Genomic DNA, 22,733 nt, shown 5'->3' on the forward strand with positions numbered 1-22,733 from the left:
GCAAACTTGAATGTTCCCATGTTATATTCTCTGCAGATTGAGAAAGTGATTAGAAAAAAATACTGCATTATGGCCACTAGTTAGCGCTCACTATTATAGAAAATAAATATGCTCTTTAGCTGTATCCATTTTCCACAATACTGTTTTTTTTTCTGCATCCTTACCATTTAACCGCTTGCCGACCGTATAATCTAGTTATACAGCGGCAGAGTGTTTCTCCTGCGCTGGATCACGTACCTAGTACATGATCCGGCACTACTGAGTAGGGGGCATGCCAGCTGTGCTGTGATTAGACACAGCACAAGCCAATCAGCTGGTGCCTGCCAATGAATGACCGCTGGCACCCACTGATTAGCAGGGAGGAAGACAGGACAGAGCTTTGCCTGATAGTGTAAACAATGCAGAGCTCTGTCCTGATAGTGGGGATGTGGCGGTTTCTGTTTCAGGGGATAAAAACCTTTACACCCCTCAATAAAAGCAGCACACAATACACACAAACACCAATTAGGCACACATTTAACCCTTTGACCAGCCTAGGTGTTAACCCCTTCCCAGCCAGTGTCATTAGTACAGTGACAGTGCATATTTTTAGAATTGATCACTGGTGTCACTGGTTCTCACAAAGTGTCAGTAAGTGTCAGACTGCCAGCCATACTATCACAGTCCTGCTATAAGTCGCTGATCTCCGCCATTACTAGTATTAAATAAATATATATATATATATATATATATATATATATATATATATATATATATATATATATATATATATATATATATATATATATATATATATATATATATATATACATATACATATATATATATACATATACATACACACACACATATATATATATACATACATACATATACACACACTATAACATTCACATAAACCAATCAATATACGCTTATTAGGATTATTTTTTACCAAACATATTGGCCTAAATTTATGAAGGAATTTGAGTTTTACTACTTTTTTTTATACTGGATAGGTTTTATAACCTAAATGAAAAAAAAAGTTTTTCAAATTTTTGTCTTTTTTTAATTTATAGCGCAAAAAAAAATAAAAAACCCAGTGGTGATCAAATAGCACCAAAAGAGCTCTATTTGTGGGAAAAAAAATGATAAATCCTGTATAATAACTGTAAAATTTGTTTGTGAACAGTGTTGCATGATCGCATAATTTTTAAAGCAACGCAGAGCCAAGAAAGCAAAAAAATAGCCTGGTCATGAAGGGGTAAAGCTTCTGGAGGTCAAGTGTTCAATGTGCAGAGAATATGAACAGAACAAATTTAAATTTTTCATTATATATATATATATATATATATATATATATATATATATATATATATATATATATATATATATATTTATTTTTTTATTTTATTATTTTTTTTCTTCCTGAAAAATCCCATCACAGTCCCCTTTCAAAAAAAATGAAATGAATTCCTTGCTGGTACTTTTTATTTGTTTATCCAGAAAACCTCTTCACAGAAAATGCAACTATTCCCAGATAAATATCTATAGCTGCATTGGATTAAATCTACTCCAATGTCACGGCCATGGCAGGCAGCCCACCAGTACTCCAGGTGTACAGATCCCACGCCTGGAGACAAACGTCAGCGTGTGACCCAACTGCCTGGCAGTAACTGAAATATCAGATTCAGATAGAGGAAGCTTTAAACACTCTTTTCAGCCTTATAAAAATGTGTCTTGCTATATTAGGCCTCATGCACACTGGTTTATTGTAAAACACTGTTTCTCCAGACAGGAGAAAATCAGCATTAAAAGCTCACCTAAGCTTCCTTTTTTCAAACCAGTTTAGCAGCGTCTGGGCATTTATTTACAGTAATTAGCAAGAATTTTTTTTTTTTTTTTACTTTATTTTATAAAAATGTTTTCATATAAAAAGAACATATTTATATTGAAAACAAAGCATTATCCTCATACCCACCATCCCCCCTCCCCCCCCCCCCATACCACCCACACCTTATATCCAAGTCCGGAGGCAGTTTATCTATCGTTATCTTCCTGTCCCGACCCCCTTTTTGTTTATTGAGTTATTACCTCTACATATCTCCATGACTTTTTAAACTCCTTCCACTTTTCCCATTTGTCTTTATGGTCTATCCCATCTTGGGCTTCCTCTCCTCTATCGTCTAAACTCTCCAAATAATATATTTCATTTATGGAGAGTACCCAATCCTGGATTTTAGGGCTTTCAACTTCCTGACATTTTTTTGGTAGAAGACTTTTTGCTGCATTAATCAAAATGGGAATTAAGGATCTTTTATATTGCTTAACCAAGACATCTGATCCGTGAAAAAAAACATATCCAAGGAAGTTCCAGTATTTCTTTGTGAGTGATTATCTTTATTAATTGTAAAACCTCCTTCCAATATTTTTTAATAGTGGGGCAATCCCGTCATATATATACCATTGTTCCTGTTGCCTTACACCCTCTCCAGCACTTGGAGGATTTTCCCGGTTGAAATTTACTTATTCTATCTGACGTCGCGTACCACCTTGCCAGGCACTTAGCCTGGCCATACATTATACAATCTTCTTGTACAACTTTCCTTTAGATTTACCAAAACCATATAATAGGAGGTTAAACCTAAACACTTTTCATTTGTATGCAATCAGGCCGGCCCTTACACTACATAGTTGAAGGTAAATCTAAAGAAAATTGAATACGAAAATTGTATGGTGTATGGCCAGCCTTATAGTTCATCTCAACCATTTTAGTATCTACCGCAGAAATAGGTGTAAGAATTGGCAAGAATTCTAATTTATTCTAGCTATTGAAATGAATAAATGCTGCAGTGCTAAACATGCCTAGCGTTTATGCTCGTTTAGCAGCATCAAATGTTTTTTTTTTTGCCAAAACTTTGCTGCTCCTGGATGCACTGGCAGTTTTTTTTCCTGCCTCTAAATGCTGCTAAAAACCTATGTGTGCATGGACACCGAGGATAACATGCAAGAGTTTAGAGGCAGAAAAAAAAAAAAAACACCACGCCAGACGCCCCCTAGGAGCAGCTGCAAAAACATCCAGTGTGCATGAGGCCCAAGACCTGCCAGAGCTCTACGTAACATACCGAATTTAGACAAGTATTAAAATTTGCTGGTATAAATAGCACTTTTAAACTTAAAACCGGCCATTCTCTCCTACCGCCAATTCAAACTATTACAGATCACTACAGCCGCGAAACAAACAATTGCCAAAGCTTGGAAATCCCCGTCCTTAATTTCTGAAACTAAAAATAGAGTCAATCAAGCAGTGATCCATGCCAAAACAGAGGCTATAAATACAATATTCAACTTTGAGAATATATGGAATCCCTAGGTGACTCACTTTTTGCCTTCCAATTTTGATACTTCCAACTAAGACCTTGGTAATCTCGATTTATACTTCCATTCTCTGCATTCATGGTATGTGTTTATTACCATGTACTACCCGGGGGACCCCTACTACCTCTCATTTCTTTCTTACCCATGTATTTTTTCTCCTACCTAAGATTACTTTTTATTTTAATCGCCTTTCTCTCTTCTACTCCCCCCCCATTCTCTCTCTCCTCTTTCCATTTACTCTTTATATAGTTCTGGTAGCAGAACTTTAATTTCCTTAGTTATCATTATACCAGTTGTACATAGTCCCAATATGTATTATAAGATTTTAGATTTTGTAATAAATTTCTTTTTTTTTTTTTATTTAAAAACTTGATAATAATTAAGACCTTTTTTTTTTTTTTTTTTTTATCTGAGGTCATCTTATATTAACCTCATCGAAGTTGGTTTTATCCTCTCTTAGGCCCCTTTCACACGGTCGGACCGTTCAGGTCCGCCTGTCAGTTTTGACGGCGGACCTGAACAGGCGCTTCATGCTAGCCTATGGAGCGACGGATGTCAGCAGAGACATGTCCACTGACATCCGACCCAGTCCGATCCGCTAAAAGCAGACAGATGCCTCTACGTTCGGATCCGGCGCTGGCGGATCAGATGAAAATGGACATGCTGTCCATTTTCATCCGATCTCTCCAAAGGCAGCTCGACAGGCCATTCCCCGCTCAGTCAGCAGAGAGGGACCTGTCATCCGCCGGCTCAGCGGAGATCAACAGACAGATCTCCCGCTGAGCCGGCGGACTCTGTGGAAGCGGATCCGCCTCGTGTGAAAGGGGCCTTATACAATGTATGACACAATCTTTTGAGTAGTTAGATCCATGCTAAAATTGTTTTAGTTAAACTACTACTCCATATTATTACCATATATGTGATCTTTTCTTTTGCTGCCACCATATGTACACAAATTGTTAAAAAATTATAATATATATATATATATATAAAATATTAGGCAAGGCTTTCAGAAGAAAAACCTGAAAAAAAAAAAAAACTTACAGTTACGTTCCTTCTCTTAAAAAGTGACGACGAGAAGTGTAAATATCCTCTCGCAGGCCAGGGATATGAGTCATAGATATTTCCTGTATAGAGTGAGGTAACCAGCAAGAAAAGTAGATGTGCAAATACAGAACGAGGATATATGCAGCTAGGTGGGGCATTTCCTGGCTCACACTTTACAGACATGTCTGTGGAGGTAATATTAAAAGCACATCTCCAGCCAAAAATAATAAATAAATAGGTCATTAAAAAAACACAACTAGCTTTTGCTGTAATATTGGTCTTCAATGCAGAGATTTCCCCCTGCAATCATTTTTCTTTTCTGCTGCTGTATATCCTCAGTCTGATGGTCATAGAGAAGCCCCAACACCTCCAGTCTTCTCTACTTAAAGCGGACCTTCAGTCATTTTTTCATCTTTCCATCTATTAAATCTTGTTGCTTTAACTTTGGATAGTAAAACTTTTTTTCTGCCAGTAAATACCCTTATACAGCCTTCTTCCTCTTTCTTGTCTGGTAAAAAGCCTAGGCTTACGACCTCATGCACAGCTCTCTCTCACTCTTGGGAGAGTTTGCCAGGAAAGGAGGGGGGGGGGGGGATGAGTCATAAGGGCCAATGAGAGCTGCAGAGCTGGAGGTGTGCCTCTGTGTGTCTGTAAATCCAGGAAGTGAACAGGCAGCAGCTTCAATTGCCCACAGATAAAATGGTTGCAGCCAGACTCAGTGGAAGGAGATTTCTGCAGCATATTTGGCAAATACAGAATCACAGTATACAGTATATAAAATATGCAAAGTGGTTGGAGGAAAGTTTCAGAATGGCAAAGATATTTTTATTACAAATTATGTAAGCAGACTGCAGTTCCTGTTTAAGAACACTACAGCTGAACTGTAGACAGAAGTAATAAAAACAGTTTATAAACCACTTCAGCTCCGGAAGGTTTTACCCCCTTCATGACCAGGCCATTTTTTTGCTATTTAGCACTGTGCTACTTTAACTGATAAATGTTACATTGTGTCATGCAACGTTGTACACAAAAGATTTGAATTGTTTTTTCACACAAATTTAGCTTTTTTTTGGTGGTATTTGATCACCACTTCCACAATCTGACACTGACTGACGCTGGGGAAGGGAACTGTCTGACACTGACATCACCAGTGACACTAATACAGTGATAATACTATACACTGTCACTGTACTAATGACACTAGCTAGGAAGGGGTTAAATGTGTACCTAACCATGTGTAATGTGTGCTGCTTTTTACAAATTATCTGAAATGGAGAGTGTGTTCCCTCTGTACAAAGCCCTGTGTCGATTGTCAACTTGGGGCTCTGGGCTGTGATTGGACACATCCAATCAGCAGGTCCCAGCCATAAATCATTGGCCGAGACCTGCTGACAGACTCCCGTTGTGTAAAATCACAGTGGGTGTCAGCGGAGGGTGGGGGTGGGAATGTGTTCCGCAAGTGGATACATTTTATCACTAAAAAAAAAAAAAAACATTTCTAGCAGGCAGGTTTTTAAGTAAGGAGAAACCCTTCTGCCATATAAGCTGTTCCCATGCCCGCTAGAAACATTTTTCTTTGTCCCCGATCCCACCTGTGCGTTTTAGGTTCAGTGCGGTTGGTACATCTTTGATGCGCTTTCATAAAAACAAGTTAGATGGCATTAAACATTAACACATGTAAAACGCATGTAAAAAACAATGCACAGATGTGAACCGGATCTTATTTTACACTGACAGCTGAACATGTAACAGATGCCAGAAATGCTGAGTGCTGCGACAAAGTAACTCCAGGGCACATGGGCGAGGATTACGCCTGGCGAATGGAAAAGAAAGAAAACTCCGGACTTGGAAGGTGGCCGGGAGAATAGATCAGCTGTGGCAATGGAGGAACTAGGGGGATCATGGAAATTGCATTACTGGAAGAGGGTGATGTACTGGGGAAAGGAGCTTTTAGGCTGCTTTCACACTGAGGCACTTTACAGCCTTTTAGCGCTAAAAATAGCGCCTGCATAGCGCCTGTAAAGAGCCTCTCCTCTCACTCCAGTGTGAAAGTCCAAGTTCTTTCACACTGGAGTGGTGGCCTATCAGGACACCAAAAAAAGTTCTGCAAGCCGCATATTTGAGGCGCTGTAGGAGCGGTGTATACACCACTCCTACAGCGCCCCTTTCCATTGAAATCAATGGGCAGCGGCGCTTTGCGGGCACATTTAACCCCATTTCAGCCATTAGTGGGGGGGGTTAAAATCACCTCGCTAGCGGGCGAAAAGTGAAGCAAAAACGGCGGTAAAGCAACGCCCCAATGCCCCAGTGTGAAAGTAGCCTTAGGAGACAGGTATGCCATAAATGTACCAATATGCTCTGTACACTTCCACATTATGGAAAGAGCTCCTGGTGGCATACTTCACTTCAAATGCAACACATTATGTACCCAAGTTTGTGTTAATATCAGACTCCTGTCATCCCTTGTACCTCAGCAAAGGAAGGATTTGAATTTAAGATTTTAATGCTTTTATTGCTGTACATGCCTTCCTGTCTCATTGATGACCACACCCTGCATATATGTTACAGGGACAGGAAGGGAAGGGGAAATTTCCCCAACGTGGTCACAGACAGAAACCAAAGAGAGATTTTTAAGCTGAACTCCAGTGGAAGTAAAGATCCTCCCTCGCAGTGAGGCTACCCTCATGTACAGAGGGTTCCAGAAAAAAAAAACACAAACACACACACACACAAACACTTTTACTTGCTGTAACCTCCACTCCTGCAGGCCCACTGACATAATCAAATACAATGCAGAGCCCATAGCCTTGTACTGGGCATGAGGATGACATCTGTGTCATCTGTGTCCCATTAAGGAAATTTCCCTTTATTTCCTGTTTTGCAAACTCAATAGGAAGCAATAGGGTTTTTTCCCCCAATGTGAAGGATATTACTCCAAGCCCTGGTTTCCACCAGGACAGCTTTGAAATTGTGCTACTTCAGCACAATTTTAAAGCCACAGATCAATGCGTTTTGCACCTCCGAATTCAATGCGGCTTGTGACATAGTTTAAAGTGATTGTAAAATCTTGATTTTTTTCTATTAAAAGAACAGACATGTTATACTTGCCTGCTCTGTGCAGTGGATTTGCACAGAGCAGCCCAGATCCTCCTATTCTCGGATCCCTCTTCTGTGCTCCCGGCCCCTCCCTCCTGGTGAGTGCCCCCACAACAAGCAACTTGCTATGGGGGCACCCAAGACGAGCTGCAGCTCCCTGTGTCCATCCAGACATGGAGCTGTGGTTTGGCTCCACCCTCTCTCTCTCCTGATTGCCAGCAGTGGGAGCCAATGCCGCAGCCGCTGCTGTGTCTAAGCCAATCAGGAAGGAGAGTAACGGATGGCCAAGATACTCATGGACATTGCTGAACAGAGAGGGGGCTCAGGTAAGTAATAGGGGAGCCAGGGGGACTGCTGCACGCAGAAGGCTTTTTATCTTAAGGCCTCATGTACACTGGACGTTATAATAAGGTTATATAAACGCCAGTAGCTTTGCAGTGAGTTTTTCAATGTTTTTGCAATAACATTTTTCAGCGTTAGCTTTTTTTTTTTTTTTTTTTAATTTAAATGGGAAAAAAAAAAAAAAAAACGTCAAACGCTGGTGAGCGTTTTTACAGCTGAAAAACTCCTCTCAGAACCCACTAGTTTGGGGGTTTTTTTTTTACAGCCAAAAACAGTCTTTACAACCGCTTTAACAGAGGTCTAAGCAGTGGCAGAAGTATAGGGGGTTGCTGAGGTCACCATGGCAACCGGGCCCCATGCTGCAGGGAGCCCTTGAGGGCCCCCTTTAAATCTCGATAGGAGGAGCGACAAGGGCAGCTGAGACCGATTCTCAGCCGAACTGTTATCAACTGCGGGGAGCTTGGTCACACTGATTTGACCTAAAGTGAAAGCACAGTGTGTGCTGTGCTCTTTGTCTCCCCCTACGAAGAGGTATAATTGTGTACATATACACATATACACACACACACACACACACACACACACAGTATGTGTGTGTGTATTTATATATGTGTATGTATGTGTTTACATGTATGTATGCATGCGTGTTTAAATCTGCCCCCCTATGTGTGTTCAATCAGAACTGATTTTTTTTTCTTGCTTGTTCATAGTACCAGCAAAAAATGCTGTAATGGTGGGTGCTGCATTCATGGCACTTGTGAGGCTGCAGATGGGCACTGACCCTTATTTTGCTTCACGGTTCGTTATTTAAAATTTTAGTTTTTTTTCGGAAACTTCCCTCTTAAAGTGAAGGTGCGTGTTATACGCCAATAAATCTCTTTACTCACAGAACAGCCCCCTGGGGCAACCAACTCCCAGGGGGCACAGCACCGCAGATTCTCTGCCTTCCCAGCCAATGCCAAACAACGTAGACCCATTCAAATCAGGAAGCACTGGGCCCCTCCAGTCTTCCAGGGGGGATTGCTCTTGTTCCCCTCATCTCATGAGTGCCCCGATTTTTGTTTCAGCTGGTAGTAGCCTTCAGAACCCCCATCATACAGCCGGGACACTATAAAGCCAGACATTCCTATCAAAAGGCCAGAATGACAGCACAGCACCCCTAGGATCAACCATTCAGACACATACTGAAAGCGCTCTACTGGAACAAGTACTAGCTGCATGGCCAAGAAGCGATCCCTCTTGGAGAGCTGACGCAGCAACAATTGTCCTCATTGGAAGATTTCCTTTCTATTCATGTTCTGGTAGCAACTCAGTTTTGATTTGGAGATATCAAGATAGAGAGAATGAATCTCCCTGGGGATGAGGACAAAGACACCTGAAAAAAAAAAAAAACCTGAGGGTGGTTGTAACGTAGGTCAGAAATATGTTTTTTGTTTTTTTTCTTTGTGAAATTGACAATTTCTAACCCAGATGCAGTGTGTAACAAAGTCAACGTATATGTATAATTTGGTTTGTGAGTTCTGGTGTCCCCACAGGGGTAGGGTGCCCACGTGTCCCGGATTGCCCGGGATTGTCCCTTATTTCTGATTTTTGTGATTTTTGTCCCGTGTCCCGGGCACCTTCATTCCGGGACAATACAGTGTCCCGGAATGAAAAAAAAACCCACAACGCCAGGCGTCAGTTTGACTCCGTCACCCTTATAAACATTATACACTGTGTAACACACACATCATATGCCTAACTGGTAGGGCGGCCCCTGCGTCTAGCAACCAGTGCTGTCAGCTGACATTGTCACGTGGGCAGTCAGTGTAGTGGGCACCCGCACCCTACGAGTTACGGCTGAGCAGCTCGCCTCCGAGAGATAAAGAGAGCAGCCGCAAGCCAGGCAGCCACAGAGACACGAGAGAGCCACACATAATGCCTGTGCCCAGTCAGTGCCGCCGTCCCGGGGCTGCCGCCGACTACTCCAGCTAGTGGCGTAGTGTGGGTTGTCAGCACCCGGGGCAAGGCAAGTAATTTGCGCCCCCTAACCTGCGGACTTTTAGCACTCCTGAGTCCCTTCAAATACAATAGTACTGACCTACCTGATTTCTATACTGACCACTACACTAACCTACTTGATTTCAACACTGACCAACCTGATTACTTTACTGACCATTACACACTACACTGACCACTATACTATACTGACCACTACACTGAGAACTACACTGACCAATACACTGTCCACTATACTATACTGACCACTACACTATACTGTCCACTACACTGTCCACTACACTGAGAACTACACTGACCAATACACTGTCCACTATACTATACTGACCACTATACTATATTGTCCACTACACTGAGAACTACACTACACTATACTACACTACACTATACTGACCACCATACTACACTACACTGACCACTATACTACACTATACTGACCACCACACTACACTGTCCACTATACTACACTGATCTCCATACTAAACTACACTATACTGACCACTATACTAACCACCATACTACACTACACTGTCCACTATACTACACTGACCACCACACTACACTGACCACTATACTACACTATACTGACCACCACACTATACTGTCCACTACACTACACTGACCTCCATACTAAACTACACTATACTGACCACTATACTATACTACACTACACTGACCACTTTACTACACTACACTGTCCACTATACTGACCACTATACTACACTACACTGTCCACTATACTGACCATTATACTACACTACACTACACTGACCACTTTACTACACTACACTGTCCACTATACTGACCACTATACTACACTACACTGTCCACTATACTGACCATTATACTACACTACACTGACCACTTTACTACACTACACTGTCCACTATACTGACCACTATACTACACTACACTGTCCACTATACTGACCATTATACTACACTACACTGTCCACTATACTACACTACACTGTCCACTATACTACACTACACTGTCCACTATACTGACCCCTATACTACACTATACTGACCCCTATACTACACTTTACTGACCATTATACTGAACACTATACTGACCACAATACTACACTATACTGACCATTATACTACACAGCCTACACTATACTGTCCTGCCTACAGTCTCTCTCTCCCATTCCCCCCCGCCAGTAACATGACTCTCACGAGGGAGTCTCACTCACCTTCTTGTCCTGGCCTGCATCGGTCCGGAGGAGGAGAAGACAGCGGTGGCTCACATTGTTTATTCTCTCCCCCGCGCTCTGGCTGCTGCCATGTTCAGTGTCCAGTGCAATGTGATTGGGCGAATGGGGGGGTCATGTGTGGAGGCGGGACTTCAGGAGCGATCGAGGACAGGCCAGCCCTACGCCTCACATGACCCCCATACGCCCAATCACAGGGCGCCGGACACTTAACATGGCGGCCGGAGCTCAGGGGACACAGGAACTTGAAATTAGGAGGAGGAAGCCAGTAGTGACACATACTAGCGCCCCCCTAAATGTTGCGCCTGGGGCCACGGCACCCCCTGCACCCCCCACCCTACGCCACTGACTCCAGCAGCCGCTGCAGCAGCAGCACATTGCCAGCAGCGCAGCCTGACTCCGAGCTGCCCGACTTCTCCACAGTTCAACTTCTGTACTGAGCTGAGCCTCGTCCGAGTCCTCTCTCCCACCCACGAGGTCTGCGAGTTTGCTGCATGCCATTGACAAACTTTCAGGTTAGTGTTACACTTCTTTGGTACAGTGAGCATGTTCCCCCTCCGTTCTGCTGCTGTCCCCCACTCCCCCTCCGTTCTGCTGCTGTCCCCCACTCCCCCTCCCTTCTGCTGCTGTCCCCCACTCCCCCTCCCTTCTGCTGCTGTCCCCCACTCCCCCTCCCTTCTGCTGCTGTCCCCCACTCCCCCTCCCTTCTGCTGCTGCCCCCCTCCAGTTTTCCTCTGTGTCCCACTCCGTTCTGTTGCTGTCCCCCTCCGTTCTTCCTCCATGTCCCCCTCCGTCCTGCTGTCCCCCTCCGTTCTGCTGTCCCCCTCCGTCCTGCTGTCCCCCTCCGTCCTGCTGTCCCCCTCGGTTCTTCCTCCATGTCCCCCTCCATTCTGCTGTCCCCCTCTGTCCTGCAGTCCCCCTCCGTTCCTCCTCCGTGTCCTCCTCTGTGTCCGCCTCCGTTCCTCCTCCGTGTCTGCCTTCGTTCTGCTGTCCCCCTCCGTTCTTCCACCGTGTCCCCCTCTGTTCTGCTGTCCCCCTCCGTTCTGCTGCTGCCCCCCTCCGTTCTTCCACCGTGTCCCCCTCCGTTCTGCTAGCCCATACTACCTGTCACCTACCTGGTTACCACTGTTTGCTTTTTTTTTCCAAAAAAGTATCAAAAACCATCTTTTCGGGGCGGGTGTCCCTGAATGGTAGCTTGGAAATGTGGTCACCCTACACAGGGGGTAGGAGATGAGGCTGCACACCCAGCAGGTAGCAAATAAGTTATTGTATCCTGTATCAGGATAGAGCCAGACACCTCGGCACCAACAGCTTGGAGCTGAGATCTCTGGCTGAATTCACAGTACCAGATAACAAACAAGAGTGTCAGGCTGTTCAGAGCTTACTTAAGTGATGGAGAGAGGAGGCTGAAGGTTTCACTAGGAGTCTAGAAGATGCATGGAACTGCAGAGACAGACATTTCAGTATTGGCTGTGCTTTGCTGTCTGCACTGCTGGGACTTGTAGTTCTGCATTGTCTATGTGGCTTTCTATACACTGGGACTCTACTCTTCCCTCTGCTCTTCCTTCAGCCACTGACTATGTGGTCCTGAAGCTGTGGCCAGGACACACAACCCTCCAAGGACCTGCGATGGGTTTGTGAAGGACCTCCTTTTTTCTGGACCTCCTTTTCTCTGCCACTCTGCCTGGACTTCCTCTGCTGAGGCTGCCTTTGGTTGATGGATCCCTAAAATCTTACTGTACCAGTTTGCTGCCTGACCCAGTTTGCCTGGATTGTGGCCCTGGACTTTAACACCTGCTGTACTGGATTGTGGCATGTTACTCTCTGTGCCCGGATTGTTGCCTATGACCCTGGACATAACCCCTGCTGTACCAGACTGCGGCATTCTACTCCCTGTGCCCGGACTTTTGCCCTGTAACCCTAGATTAGGTCATTGCTGTACCAAGATGTTACCAGCCCTTGTTGTGCCTGTATTCAGGCCCTGAACTTAACCCCTGCTGTACCAGATTGCAGCCTGTTACTCCCTGTACCCGGACATAACCCATCCTGTACCATAATGGGGCCTGCTACTCACTGTACCCGATTTGTTGCCCTGTGGCTCTGGACTAAGTCCTTGCTGCACCAGATTGCTGCCCTGTGCCTCTGGACTTATGTGCCCTATTGCCACCCCGTTATATTTCTGCCTGTTCTTCACTGTGTTTGAATTACTGCCCTGTGGCCTTCCCGTTGTCAGACTGCCTGCTTTTCCAGCCTGCCCCAAATAAATGAACACTCTTTGGCCAGGGGCCCTAAAACCACTCTTGAGCTCCACGTGTTCTGTTCCACCCACATCTGTCACAGTTGTTCTGACCCCTCACCACTCTAGCCAAAACTTAAAAAAAAAATAAAATAAATAAATTCCTTTAGTTATAATTACAAAGTTTACAAACAAAAATGTAATATAATCACAGCTTAGCAGTTTTTAGATGTGGCTGCATTCATTTTTTTTTCTCTTGGCTTTTTTTCCTTTATTTTCACCCACTGAACCAGCCAGTAAGTCTGTTATTTTTTTTTAACTTCCTTCAAACAGACCAATCTGTCCAGCAAAAGTGGCAGCTAAACAAACCATTTACCATTGACAAGTGTTGTTCTACCTCTCCAATCTAAGCATTGAAAGTGTGATCTCTGTAACTTACAGTTGTGATGAGATATCGATAACCCAATCTTAGCTGAATTAGCAGACAGTGACTCAATCCAGATGACACCTTGAAGATCTTATGAAGTTTAATCCATAAACTGTGAGGATCTTACAACAATAAACATCAGATAGGTCAAATGATCTGGGGAGGAAGGATAAATATGGGTTAGGGAAGAACAGAATTTTTAGAAGACGGGAATAGCATAGTTACTGTGGGTAATATAGTAATTAAGATTTTATTAACTCTTGGGAAAGAGTATCTATTTCTCTTTTTTTATTTTCTCTTTTTCCCTTTCCCGATAAATAAAAGAAATCTAAAAATTAAAATTAGTGACCATGAAGAATACTACAACGATGTAAGACCAAGAAGGAGACAGAAAACGAATGTAAAAGTTGATTAAGTCTCTTGACAGAGTTTTTGCTGAGGTGGTCAAGAAGAAAAAAAAATAAATTTAAATAAATTTAAAAAAATGATAGGTCAAAATGATCATCATGTGATCCACTACATGAGACATGAGGCTGAGATGCATTACTGGGAAAATGAACAAAGGGTGGAGCTAACTATACGGTATAAAACTGAGCAACAGGAAGGGGAGGAACCAGGGACAGAATACAAACAACATTTAAAGGCATATCACAAGCATGTAAAAACATGACAGGTGGCCTTACATTGGCTCAGCTTTTATTCGTTTATGTAAAAAGTCTTTATCCCAAAAGGGAAAAAAACCTGCTACTGTAACTGCTTATAAAGGTATTAGCTGGAGTTTGACTTTAGCCAAGTCCATCTAACACTACCCCGTCCCCAGACTGACAATGCCCCTGTCTAAAAGGGGTCTCTGTTGCTCCTGCATCTAGGGTGGAGACACCCTAAGACAGGAAGTGTGTTACTTGCTGGATTACCAGATAAAAATGAAAGAAAAAAGTTAAACTATTGCAGCTTCCAAATTTAAGAATCTGTACACTGCAATATATTACATTTTTATTTTTGGATCTAATACAATGTTAAGTCTGTCCTGCAAGTAGAAGGCAGAAAGAGTCTTTCTGAAGACTAAGTCCATTAGTTTTGACAGTCTATGCCAGATCTTACAAGAGCCAGGATCAACCTTTCAGAAACATACTGAAAGCGCCCTACTGGAACAAGCACTAGCTGCATGGGCTGAAACAACATATTTCTTGGCATTCTATCACACACTTTGCGACTAAACATGTTCTCTTGCCTTTTCTTCTTACTGCCAATTTCTTGGAAGCTATTCCTGCTCAACAGATGTAGACCTTGCTCCCTGTATGAGTATTATATGCAAGGCACCTTAAACTGTTCTATGTTGCAACAAATTAGACAAATAGAAAGCTGAACTCCAGAAATATACAAGACACAAATTAATGTTATCATAATAATATTATTAAATGCATTTTGAATTCAAGCAGTGCAAGTACCGTAATTTGACTTGGTATTAAACCTTTTGTAGTCCACTCTACAGCAGAGCTCAGAGAAGGGAAGGGAGAAGCAGCATAAAGTACCAATAAGGTGTCCTGTGGAGCATGCTGATAAGAGATGAGAGTATATTGACAAAATGATGAGCTTATACATGTGTTGCATCCTGTTACTGCACAGGCACATGGTGGCGGTGAAGAGGAGTCCTTTTCCCCCAACCCGCCAAACAGGACTTTGCTGACTTGTAGAGGCGGTGTAATCTCGGAATTGGATGGACAGAAATCCAAATCACTCGGCCTATAAATCTACTCCAATTAGAGCTGTACGATTATAGATAAAATGAGAATCATGATTTTTTTTCTGCTTAGAATAAAGATCACGATTATCTTTCACATTATACAAACAAATTGGGCTAACTTTACTGGTTAGTCTTTTTAAAATCCATTGAAGTATATTTTTTCCTAAACAATTTGTTTTTGAAAGACCGCTGAGCAAATACAGTGCGACATAAAATATTGCAACAATCTCCATTTTATTCTCTAGGGTCTCTGCTAAAAAAATATATTTAATGTTTTGGGGTTCTGAGTAATTTTCTAGCAAAAAAAAAAAAATACAGATTTTTAACTTGTAACAAGTGTCAGTTTATTCCATTGATCTAAAAGAACTGAGAGATACATTGTTCTTTATCGCGATTGATAAACATTTTCCAGGTGAGTTTTTTTTTTTTTTTTTTGACAGCTCTGCTTGGCTCTGCACTTGTTTAACATGAAATCGGGGAAATATTATATTAAAAGGTCGCGAGGGGGGTTGAATCGCGATCACGGTTTTTTAACAATTAATCGCGCAGCTCTAACTCCCATGTACACTATATTGTCAAAAGTATTGGGGCACCCGCCCCTACATGAACTTTAATGGCATCCCAGTTTTAGTCTATAGGGTTCAATATTGAGTTGGCCCACCTATTGCAGCTATAACAGCTTCAACTCTTCTGGGAAGGCTGTCCACAAGGTTTAGGAGTGTATCTATGGGAATGCTTGACCATTCTTCCAGAAGCGCATTTGTGAGGTCAGGCACTGATGTTGGATGAGAAGGCCTGGCTGGCAGTCTCCACTCTAATTCATCCCAAAGGTGTTCTATTGGGTTGAGGTCAGGACTCTGTGCAGGCCAGTCAAGTTCCTCCACCCCAAACTCGCTCATCTATGTCTTTCTGGACCTTGACGTCTGCACTGGTACGCAGTCATGTTGGAACAGGAAGGGGCCATCCCCAAACAGTTCCCACAAAGTTGGGAGCATGAAATTGTCCAAAATGTCTTGGTATGCTGATGCCTTAAGAGCTTCCTTCACTGGAACTAAGGGGCCCAGCCCAACCCCTGAAAAACAACCCCGCACCATGATCCCCCCTCCACCAAACGATTTGGACCAGTGCACAAAGCAAGGTCTATAAAGACATGGATGAGCGAGTTTGGGGTGGAGAAACTTGACTGGCCTGCACAGAGTCCTGACCTCAACCAGATAGAACACCTTTGGGATGAATTAGAGCGGAGACTGCAAGCCAGGCCTTCTTGGTCAACATCAGTGCCTGACCTCACAAATGCGCTTCTGGGTCAAGCATTCCCATAAACACACTCCTAAACCTTGTGGACAGCCTTCCCAGAAGAGTTGAAGCTGTTATAGCAGCAAAGGGTGGGCCAACTCAATATTGAACCCCACTGACTAAGACTGGGATGCCATTAAAGTTCATGTAAAGGCAGGCGTCCCAATACTTTTGGTAACATAGCGTACATAATATCTGGGTGGATTACAGAAATAAGGCTGCAACAGCAATGCAAGAGAATGATAAAAGCTTCAGCAACAATCAGAATGGAATACATTACAATAATGAGAAGAAATCAGAATCCATCTTATACGGATTTGACTGACAAAATACGAGGGGTGTTCACGTCAAAACCGGGACTTTTAATTTTACAGGTATAAAAAAGGATGCTAGCATGGCAGTACTACACATAGTGTATCAAATGGCAAGCGTGTCCTAATACTGATAGGTAGCGCACATGTCGTGGGCCAGTCCAGGGACCGTTAATCAAGATGGCAGAGAACAGTGTTAGTGCGTGGAAGGAACAGCCTGTGGTGATGAAGTTTCTTGTGAACGAAGGTGTAAAACCCACGGATATCTACAGAAGACTTCAAGCACAGTACGGTGATGAGACGCTCAGCCCCAGTAAGACATTTTTTGAATGGTGAAAACGTTTCAAAGATGGCCATATGTCCATCAGTGAAGATCTCAGCCGTGGTGGTTCCCAGCCCACAGCAGTCGTTCCTGTGGAACGCCTGATCCTGGATAATCAACACATAATCTGTCATAATATTGCACCAGAGACTATTTTTTCTGTGTGAACTGATGATGAAGAGATGCAGGTCGTCCTAGGATGGTTCAGACATAGTGACAAAACTTTCTGTGCTGAGCTTTCTAGGCATTAAACACTGGGATAAGTGCATAGTTGCCAACAGCCATGGATTGCCCGGGACAGTCACAGAAATCAGACCGATGTCCCAGTCTGAGCCTGTCCCGGGCAGAATCTCAAAATTCTGCCTCTGTAAACGGACAGCCATACTAGTGAGCGTGGTCGGAGCGCAGGTGATTACCAGTCTATCCCTCCTCTTACCTCCTCCCCCAGCAGCTTAGATCAGACACTCATTACAAGTCACTTCAACTGAACACCACCCAGGAGGTGTAGCCTGCGAGGCTTGCAGTGTCCGATTGGCTGTGACGCAGGGAGGGGGTGTGGTCGGACTCTGAGATAGTGCCCAGCCTGCCTCCTGAAGGGAAGCAGATTGAGGGAGCATATCTCTGGCTTAATGAAGGGGGGGGGGGGTGCCTGCTGCCAGAAAAGCTACAGCTGCGGTGAGTCCTATAGAAAGCTGTCTGACTGTTCTGTGCAGCAACACTTGTGTGCCTGCCCCCATGGTCCTGTCCCAGGGTCTTCCCTCCCAGCAGCCCAGCCCTGCTCATAACCCCCCTTCCTCAACCCTATCTACCCCCCCTCTTCTCCATCCCTCCCAACTCTGCTCCCCCCCCCTACATTCCCGATATATTACCACATTTTCCACTATGTAAGTAATCTCAGAATATAACCACACCCCCTTTAAGCCACGCCCCATATTTTGCGTAATTTAAACTATGGCCATTTTTTGCTGCGGCTACAGTTGCCACTCCTTGATATAAACTCAAAAGTCCCAGTTTGCCTTGAATGCCCCTTGTAAATGCCGATTGAATTTGGTGGTATACACCAAAGTTTGGCACTTGGCTAGGTGCTCTTTTTATTGAACATGCTTGTTTGTGGCCAACTAGAACAACTAGATAACTTGATGCAAAAAATGCTGATCAGTGGAGTGCAGAGGCTTTGGGGAAAAGTAACGGACTAATCTGTGGGAGGATTGCAGTGTATAGCCCTAGACAGTCAAACATGTGAGACTAGTCATTTCCTTAACTCCATTACCAGGGCTATGAGGTCATTCTACAGTTTCTCAATACATTCTTCCATGTATGACTCACAGCAAAGAAGGGAGCAGGGAATACACTGGCTGAATGCAGCTTTCAGACAAATGGTATGCACTCATTTTTTGTCATCCAGATGTAATGAGGTTGCAAGCTGGATGACATTTATAAAACCAGATTCACACTTGGTAATAGGTGTTAAAATCCACGTTTTTACATAAATTACTGCAGGGCATGCTAACAAAGTATAGTTGTGTTATAGTTGTGTTGCTGTGCGTGGTCATCCATTCTGAAATGTGGTTCATTCCTCTCCCACACCATACTGGAATCAACTTCCGACTGATCACAGTGCGGCATGGATGAAATGTGTCTCCAGTACACCGAAAAGATGGTTTTCAAAGCTTCTGTCTTGATTTTTGTGCAATCACATTGAAAAGCGATGTTTCAGCACCATGCAGAGACCCTTCCTCAGTCATGCTTGGATCACAAGACTAGCTACACAGAGTCACTAATTCCTTGGAAAGTAAAAAAAAAAGATCCCATATATTTAGTGCAACTGTGTATTTACCAGCTTGCTTGGAGTTCAACTATAATTTACTGATTGGAATGGTTTGCTTTTTGGTCTCTTTCACACAGATGGCTAAATCAGGGGGTTGAGCTTATTTTTACTGACACCCCCCCCCCCCTTCCCTGCAACTGCCCACCTAAAAAATAACAAACAGCCTGAGGGGGCAACACATGGTAAATGTATCGCAACTTGTTGAGTTGACAGAGTGCAATGTATGTTAAATTTGCCCATGCAATTTAATGGGGATGCGCCGGAAAATGCTTGACTTGTGTTTGATGGAGCAGCCTCACCAGGGTGGATTTTATTTAAATCAAGACGATTTAAATCACTAGTAAAAAGGCTTAATTTAAATCAACTTGATTTAAATCATAAATTTTAAACAGCAACTGTCATCTCTGCCCTGCAGCGGCTCCTCCTCTGACTGCTTCTTGCTGGTAGTTAGAATCTTTAATATTTGCAAACAAAATGAAGGTTTCCTATTTAGAATAATAAGCTGTCAGGTTAGTAAATATTCCCAAACTGGGTCTCTTTACGGACTGCTGCCATTTTGCTCCTCAAGGGAGGAATAAAGCACTTCAAGCTATGTGCAGAAAGGTCACAAAATTTATAAGCTGCTTAGAAGATTTCACTTTCATTTTTACTGCTTGCCCTTCCTCCTCACACTTCTCTTCAAACAATCATACAGTTTGTAGTGTACATATATTTGCAAAACAATGGGATAAAGGATATTCCTGAATGTTGTTTTATCCCATGGTTACTGTGAAATTGTGTGAATGAATCAATACAGTGCATGTTATCTCAGCTTGCATTCACTGAATGAGTTTACCAAAAATGTCAATATTGCAGAATATACAGCCTAATGCTACATAACTTATCTCCATTTCATGCTGAATAAATTATTAATGTATCTTAAAAAAGAGAACTATCTTTCAGATAGATTTGTACTTCAAAAGCATTTTATTAAAATTTGATCAAAAAAAAATATGTTTTTTCTTTTTTTCTTTATCAATCCTTATCCACCCTGAGCCCCACTGACTTGAATGGGCGACTGACCGGCATTTCTGTCTGTCAACTCAGCAAACTGCGTTAAATGTGCTGTGGCATGTGTGGGGCTATAGTCCCCACTCGCCGACTGTATATTTTCGGTGAACAGTTGGGGGCGGTTAAAGTCGTAGTTGTAGCTGCTGACTTTTAATATAAGAACACTTATCTGTCCAGGGATCTAAAGATGTCAGCATCTCAAGCCGATTCATCTATCGGCTTCGCGTGCAGGCGCCAGCATTGTAATGTCCCGTCGTCTTCTGGGACCTGTGTGTGTGTCGCAGAAGGTAGCGGGGCCGGGGGGTAGGAGGAGGGGCCAGAAGTGTTATCATCTCCCCCCCACCTCCAAAAAAAAAAAAAAGTGGAGGCGGGGGGGCTGCGAACAAGCAGAGCTTCCACTTTTGGGTAGAGCCCTGCTTTAAGCATAGTTGCAGCGAGGTTGCGGCGCAGCCCAATTCATTTGAATGGCCCGTATGGGCAGTGGTACTGCCTGCTGAATCATTTTTTCCCCCGCCACTGGCCAGGTTAACTTGTGGCTCAGTGGTCGGGGGGGGGGCAGTAAAGCTGAGGCTCAACCACTAGTCTATACCACCTCTTGTCAACCTGTGTAAATGAGACATCTCCTGTGGGCAGCAAGTCTGCAGCCCCTGGCAAAAGGTCTTCAGAGTTTGTCAGCTCCAGAATTGTCAAATGCCTGTGTCTCAATCCATGTCCTGTGGTTTCTACCACCAACCTCTACGTCACTACAGGACTCAGTAGTGAATTAGGGGTGTGCAGGCTGGTTGATGGCTAGTTGGTGTCCATAATACACAAAAGCTTATCATTTTGCTTCAGGTACTTGAACATCAAAGGATGACAGACCACAGCCTCACCATTCTGCATGTACACATGTCAGTGAAGGTATAATCACAGACCACATACATGTACCACAACCATTGTTCTGTCCGCTGTGGCTGAATGAACTTGTTCTGAGGAGAACTCCAAACCACAATATTCTTACACTAGTTTGGCAGAAGACTGCTATCATTACTCTACAGAGTTGGTGAACAATTTCCTGAGATAATGAGCACTAATGAAAACCATTTGCCGAGAACACTAGCAAGGCCAAAGCTTTTGGCCTCGCTTAAAGCTGGCAAACATCGAAGTATACAGACTCTGTACATACTGTATATGGTAGAACTGTCCAAGGATTTATATTTCGATCCATCCAATCCGGAGACATACAAAGCCATGTCACACTGCACACTCAAGGAGGAGAAGATCACTTTTTCTGTTTCCCTGCCTGCTGATCGGACAGCCAAAGAGAAGCAGCAGACCAATGAGGTTATCCCCTGCTTTCTACTTCTATTAGCTTATTGCCCCATCAGTGCATTGGCAGGAAACACACTTGATCAGAAAATGTGGAACCCACCTCTCCTGGTTAGAAATAATGTGCTGCTAGCCGAATAACGTATATAACAAAAAGCAAGATACTCCAAATGGCTTATGCACAGCTTGCAAGTAATGAAAAATACTTGGTTTTGTATAAAAAAATATTGTTTTTTTTTTAGCATCAATAAAAGCATCAAAAAGGGAAAGGAGAACATGTGGAAAAGGAGGAACAAGAGCTCTGGTGTATACAAAAATAAACATATTTAGATGTCTATATGACATTTAAGAAAAAGAAATCCACAAATGACATATCTGTGGATATTACTGTTTAGAGTAACTCCAAAGCGTTTCAATCATAATTTTGTAAACGATCTTCAGGGGAATACACAGACATCTTTAAACATATCAATACAGAATATTAGCAATATTGACATCAATATCATCATCATTGGTCCTTGCTGAACCGGCCGAGATTCAAATAGTCTATGGCCGGCTTTAGGCAGGAGCAGTGCTTGATCGCTGGTAATGCTAGTATAACTGGGTTGAGGCCTTCAGAAACACGCTGTCACATTGCTTATCCCGTATCCAACAATAATCAGAATCCATCTTGTACCGGCGGTCAGACTTCATCAGGGTGAATTTTAATATATTGGTTGCTGCACTTAATTAGCCCTTCAGAATAAAAACTCTAATAAAATACAGCTGTGATTAAAAAAACACACACACACACACACACACCATCATACAACAACATACTACCAGCAAACTGCCACACAAAAAGGAAAACCGCGTAAAGTGAGATATAAAGTTACTAGCGTTAAACCACAATTTCTAACAACTTTAAATAAAAGGAAAGGTTACTATAGCAATGTCAAAAATATTTGGTGTGATCTGTGTCTATAATCATGGCAACAAAAGTTATTTGCAAATAAATTTTTTATGAAACTAATGGAATAATTATATACAAGATTAGTTTATACATTTTGTAAACATTACAACAGTAAAATAAAAATAATAAAATCTAATAGTTATTTTGAAGGGTAACTATAATGGTTTTAGGGCACTTTTAAAAATTATTTTTAAAATCAAGGA

At 42.8% G+C, this 22,733-nt stretch overlaps 1 protein-coding gene across 2 annotated transcripts in view; it reads right to left on the minus strand.

Moving 5' to 3' along the window:
* Window positions 1-22,733, minus strand: part of MYADM (myeloid associated differentiation marker) — a 51,369-nt gene that overhangs the window by 12,002 nt on the left and 16,634 nt on the right. Inside the window, exon 2 of one of the 2 annotated variants that reach the window (XM_073602750.1) lies at window positions 13,732-13,875. The exons of the other annotated variant lie outside the window; for it this stretch is intronic. The gene's annotated coding sequence lies outside the window, so the exon portion shown is untranslated. The remainder of the gene's footprint in view (window positions 1-13,731; window positions 13,876-22,733) is intronic. 2 annotated transcript variants of the gene reach the window in all.

This window comes from Aquarana catesbeiana, linkage group LG10, assembly GCF_042186555.1.
Source record: "Aquarana catesbeiana isolate 2022-GZ linkage group LG10, ASM4218655v1, whole genome shotgun sequence".
Lineage (NCBI taxonomy): Eukaryota > Metazoa > Chordata > Amphibia > Anura > Ranidae > Aquarana > Aquarana catesbeiana.